A 6000-nucleotide genomic window follows, 5' to 3' on the forward strand; every position below is an offset into this window, starting at 1 on the left:
GTTAAATTAGTATGAAGCTTACTGTTTGCTATTGAGAATTTTGTTACTTGTCTTAAAATATGTTTTTATAGGCCTGCGTGTTGGTGAGATGGAGCGTGCTTGTTTAATTGCGCGCATTGTGCCAGCATTCTACTCCCTTCGTTCTAGCATTTTGCTCTGTATGTATTTTATAGTGGAATCTCTACAAAGACTTATATTTAGGAACGGAGGGAGTAATGTTTGAGCGTTGCCTTTTTCCATGGATCATCAACTTTGTGTATGGATTGCATTGCTTCATCACCATCGCCAATCCATTCATTATTGATTACTATATGTAATCAGTGTAGTTGGAACCCCATTTTTCTTTCTTTTTTTCTTTTCATTTTGGGCTGTCCATAAAAGCAAACATTGCAGGCCATGACTCACTGATAATAAAGCAATAATAACAACAAGATGAATTCACTGATCATTGTAGGCCAAGTTCGCTCATGCACTCCTCAAGATTCTGGTGGCTATCAGTCCTTGACTTCAGAAAACTCTGCTCAACAATTTGTTCATGACGGAAACGCAGGAACAAACCGTGGCTGATCTAATCATGGCGTGCCAAGGGTCGTGCTGATGGAACAATCAGTGAGATCATTGTGCCCAAGAGTTAAAAGGATGGCATAGCAGGACATAAGAGGGAAGCAACTCGGTCTGATCGTGCTACTTTGTCAACGGAACATTATTCAGTTCCTATAAATGCTCTTGCTCTAGTCATTGCTTCTGGACTGAATGTTTGTTGGCCCAGTCTACGCCACCGAATACTTTTCGGCGATAGACAATGACCGAAAATGAACGATGATGCAACTCTAGAAACATCTCAAATCCTCTCAAAATTGACCAAGGCCACCAAATCGACCGCACTTCTCCCGCTTCTGTCCTTTATTTCCCACATCCAATTTGTCACCCTCCTTCACCCTTGCGCTCGTATGTGTTGCCCCCTTCGTCCATCATCCACAGTCGTAGATGCCGTTGTCGAGTACCCCGCCCCCCGCCTTCGGCATGGATGATGCATCAGCGGAGTCCGTGGGGGTCAGTTGCAAGGTGGCAGGTTGCCCAGAGGGAGCGGCGTAGGAAGCATCGCGAGCGGGAAGCGAGAGAAGACAGCTGAGGAGAGGGCCAGTGCAGAGATGGCCGATAATGAGGAAATGGACTTGGGCGTGTATGTTCTGGCTACTGCCACTATTCTGTTCGTTGTCGACGTTGGAAGGAAGAACCTGTCGACCCAACCCGAGTAAATTTCGGCCTCCCAGTAGTTAGGCATCCTGGATGTCTTTTCCAACATCAAGGAGATAGTGTACAAGTCACTGCAACTCCAAAGGCAGCCAGCAACATTGGGCAACGCCGGCGATGGGCATGCCCACTGTTGTTCGACAATATGTCCGACCAAGACCGGTACATTCTTTGCCGCATATGAAATTTGCATTGTATGCTTCATTTGTTGCACATACCATTGGACTAATCTAGGGATGGTAGTTTAATTGCGATGCATATGCATATTGTAGGATTAATTCATGCTAAACATGATTAATCATGGTCAATAGCCTATGCATTTTTTACTTGGGGGATACCAATTCCCCTATCTTTCAAGTTGGGAAAACATCACACTAAAAATAAGAAGGTAGTCAAGCCAAGAGGTCCAACATTCACAACCTTTGAAGATATATTGTTGATTGAATCTTGGTTGCGAGAAGCATGGGCCCAATATGTGGAGCCGAGCAAAAAGGCGCAAATATTGGCGAAAAATCCACAAACTCTACCATGAGCAAAACCACTATGAGGAGTCGCACCGTATCCATACCACCAACAATGAGGGCTCAACGCAACATAGATGGTCCACCATCCAAGGGAGCGCCAACAAACTTTGGCAGCCAGTTTTTACCAACAAATGAGAAGAAGCCATTCAATCTATTGGATTGCTGGTTGAAATTGAATGGGAAACCAAAGTGGCAAACCGTTATTGAGGAGCTCAAGAACGGACCCTAGAAGATGAAGAAAAATGATGGCTCTAGCTCCAATCAATCTATTGGATTGGATGGTGAAGAAGAGCAAAGTGGAGGGGTAGACGTACAAGCTACCATGCCAAAGAGGAATAGGTAGGTGATGGAAAACAAGTGGGAGAAGGAAAGGGCCGCTCGTGATGGCGCAGCAAGCAAAATGTCCGCCACATGGACAGACATTTTTCCGTCAAGGAAGCACTTCATAGATATGCAAAGGGAGAGGATGGGGTTCGACCGAGAGAGGGTGAAAGAGAAGTTGAACATTAGGAGGGAGAAGATAGACTTGAAAACCAAGAGAAATATGCAAAATGGGAGCTTGAATAGGCGGCGACATTGCAAGGAATTGTTCTTGCAAGAGATAAACTGAGGCTTGCGGGACAAACAGAGGAGTCGAGGATCATATTGCATGACATTAGAATTTTGGAAGATGAAGGCAAGACTAATTGATTAACATGAAGAAGAGGATCAATGAACGCAGCGACAGAGGCATTTGATTGATTCGTGTATCGCTTATCTATGTATGAATTATTTAATTTAATTTCACCATGTGTTGAATTGTTGAATTGTGGTTTATTTTGTCTTGTCGAATTAGTGAATTGATGATGATTTTACGTTATATGATAGACGTGCATGGATTTGCATGAATATGTGGGTTTGCATATGGGGAGTATGATTGCCCGGGAGGACAAATGAGGAGCCGGCCGACGTTGTCCGTGGGCGCATCTGCCGGACGTTTAGGGGGAGGATTTGCATAGTCGAGTTGTAGATGCTCTTCTTCGGATTGTATTCGGCATAATGTAATCTCGTCCGTAGTCCGTTTGAAAGCCTCAGTTACTCTACGTATCTTTGTTGCTTATAATTAAGAGTCAAGTTCTAAAAAAAATTGTGTACTAGTAACTACTAAGTAAGCATAGAGATCTACATCTAGAGAGGATTTCTAACGGACTACGGGCGAGATGACATGTCGAGATTTGGTTGGATAAGAAAAGGGGAAGGGGGCCGCCCAGTGAAATTGTGGGAACGGGGAGGGGGTTAATGAGAAAACCAGACCGGTAATCAAACCAGTGAGGCTATCAGTTTAGGTTTTTACTGATTGGCCCGCCAATTCAATTGGTCAATAGCGACAAAAAACGAGCATATTTAAGTCATTTTTGTAAAACAAAATTACATCGAATGAATACACATATTATTGATCGGAGCCCATTATTAAATGAAATGTTGTAGCTAGCCCAGTGGTAGTGAATTTTTAAACATGCGGTGGCTCAGGGTCAAATGTTTGATTCCTAGTTTTCACACAATTCTCTTGATATTTGCTGGTTTTTTAAAAACCAGACTAGACCTCGAATCTGATTATTATTATTTCTGGTCGCGGCGGTTTTAAAAACTATGGTTTTGGAAGGCTACTAAACTCTCTGTAAACCATCCGTGGATGTTGCAGTTTTTAAGCATAAAATTGGATGATTTATATCTACTGGAAAATCGAACTTCTTCCTGTAAAATTCATATCTATCTAGGCAAACAATTCATGATGCATTAATAATATCAACAAGCCAAACAACGCACAAGATTTATGACCTTGGTCGTTCGTCAGTCAGTAAGTGCGTAGTTCAAGTCTAAATCGTGCATATACTAAGCTAAGACAAAAAAAAATTCTAAAGCTCGTCGTGATCGTTGTCCTCCTCGCCGGCGTCGTCATGACCACCGTCTGTGCTCCTGTAGGCGTCGGCGAAGGCGGGGCTGCAGACATCCTCCAGCTCCTTAGCTTCTCCGCGTAGTCGTCCTTGTCGGCGTCCGGGTTGGCCTCTAGCCACTCGCTGGCCTCCCTCGCAGCCTCCCTCACCTTCTCCCTGTCGCCGCCGTCCATCTTGGCCCCCAGCTCGCCGTCGGCCGTCGTCCGGGCGCTGTAAACGTAGGACTCCAGCTGGTTCCGTGCGTCCACCTTGTCCCTCACCTTCCTGTCCTCCTCAGCGAAGTCCTCCGCCTCTTGCACCATGCGCTCGATCTCCTCCTGGCTGATGCTACGGCCGGCGCTGCTGATCCCGATCTTCTTCGACCTGCCGGTGCCCTTGTCCGCTGCCCCCACGTGCAGGATGCCGTTCACGTCCACCTCCAGGGTCACCTCGATCTGCGGCGTGCCCCTTGGCGCCGGCGCGATCCCGGTCAGGTCGAACTTGCCCAGCAGCCTGTTGTCCTTGGTCATGCTCCGCTCGCCCTCGAACACCGTGATGGTCACCGTCGTCTGCCTGTCCTCGTAGGTGGTGAACATCTTGGTTCTCTTGGTCGGGATTGGCATGTTCCGGGGGATCACGCTCGCCATCACTCCACCGGCCGTCTCGATGCCGAGCGTCAGCGGCGTCACGTCCAGCACCACAACCTCCCTGGCGTCGCCGCGCACGATGCCGCCCTGCACGGCCGCGCCGTAGGCCACGGCCTCGTCGGGGTTGACGCCCTTGTGGGGCTCCTTGCCGCCGAAGTAGTCACGGAGGAGCTGCTGCACCTTGGGGATCCTGGTGCTGCCGCCGACCAGCACCACCTCGTCGACGTCGCCCTTGGCCAGCCCGGCGTCCGCCATGGCCTTCTTGACGTGCGCCATGACCTTGCGGAAGAGGTCGGCGTTGAGCTCCTCGAAGCGGGCCCGGGTGAGCGGCTCCGACAGGTCGAAGCCGTCGGCCAGCGACTCGACCTCCACGCGGACCTGGAGCTGGGTGCTGAGCGCCCGCTTGGCGCGCTCACACTCGCGGCGGAGCTTGCCGAGCGCGCGCGCGTCGCCTGAGATGTCGACGCCGTGCTTCCGCTTGACGAGCCGGATGAAGTGGTCCATGACGCGCTGGTCGAAGTCCTCGCCTCCGAGATGGGTGTCGCCGTTAGTAGCGAGGACCTCGAAGACGCCGCCGTCGAGCGCGAGCACGCTCACGTCGAAGGTGCCGCCGCCGAGGTCGAACACGAGCACGTTCCGCTCCTTCCCGTCGGCCACCTTGTCGAGGCCGTAGGCGATGGCGGCGGCAGTGGGCTCGTTGATGAGGCGGACGACGTTGAGGCCGGCGTCCTTGGTGGCCTGGCGCTGCGCATCGTTGAAGTAGGCCGGGATGGTGATCACGGCGTCCCGGACCTTGTCGCCGAGATACGCCTCGGCTGTCTCCTTCATCCTGGCTGAGCGCTGGCACGTCGCCGGCCTTCACCTCCACCTCGACGTGCGGCTTGCCGTTCTTGTCCATCACCTTGAACGGCAGCAGCTTCATGTCCCGCTGCACCTCGGCGTCGCCGAACTGCCTGCAGATGAGGCGCTTGGCATCGTAGACGGTGCGGAGAGGGTTGGCGGCGGCCTGGTTCTTGGCGGCCTAGCCGATGAGGCGCTCGCCAGACAGGAGTCGGTGAAGGCGACCCAGGAGGGGGTGATGCGGTTGCCCTGGTCGTTGGCGATGATCTCCACGCGGCCACACACGACACGAGTAGGTTGTGGCCAGGTCGATGCCGATCACCGGCCCGCCGTTGCCGGACCCCTTCTCCTTGGCAGCCGAGGGAGTTGGCGCGGCGGCGAGGAGCAGCAGCCCGAGCAGCAACTTGGTCGCGCGAGCCATGGCGCCGGCGATCGATCGATCTCTTGTCGAAGCTAGCTCCAAGTACAATACGTTGCAGGACGAGGTACTATTTATGGCGCGAAGGGAGGCCTACAGCAAGGGCGTGACGTGGACGAATCGGAGGCGGCCTCCGACGCGGTGTGTTCCTCGGGAGCGCGTGCGAGCCGATCTGAGCCGTTGGATCTTACGATCGGACGGCTGCGAGGGCTCCTCTCCAGACACCAAAGAATTGGGCTGCGCAAAGTAGCAGAACCGTTAATGCCATTCGCGCAGCACATGAGCGTTATCATCTTTCTTTTTTTTTTCTTTTGCAGGCGATGAGCGTTATCATCTTTCAGCGAGCCGAGGGAACAAGAGTGTTGCTACACGTACGATGAAATTCATCCAAAGTTGTGTATGAT

The 6000-nt window shown here is 51.4% G+C and overlaps 1 pseudogene; it reads right to left on the reverse strand.

Annotated features, from left to right (window-relative positions):
• Positions 1–3673: 3673 nt before the first annotated feature.
• LOC123179733 (heat shock 70 kDa protein BIP5-like) lies at positions 3674–5625 on the reverse strand (annotated as a pseudogene).
• Positions 5626–6000: the final 375 nt, after the last annotated feature.

The sequence above is a fragment of the Triticum aestivum genome, chromosome 1D (genome assembly GCF_018294505.1).
Source record: "Triticum aestivum cultivar Chinese Spring chromosome 1D, IWGSC CS RefSeq v2.1, whole genome shotgun sequence".
NCBI lineage: Eukaryota > Viridiplantae > Streptophyta > Magnoliopsida > Poales > Poaceae > Triticum > Triticum aestivum.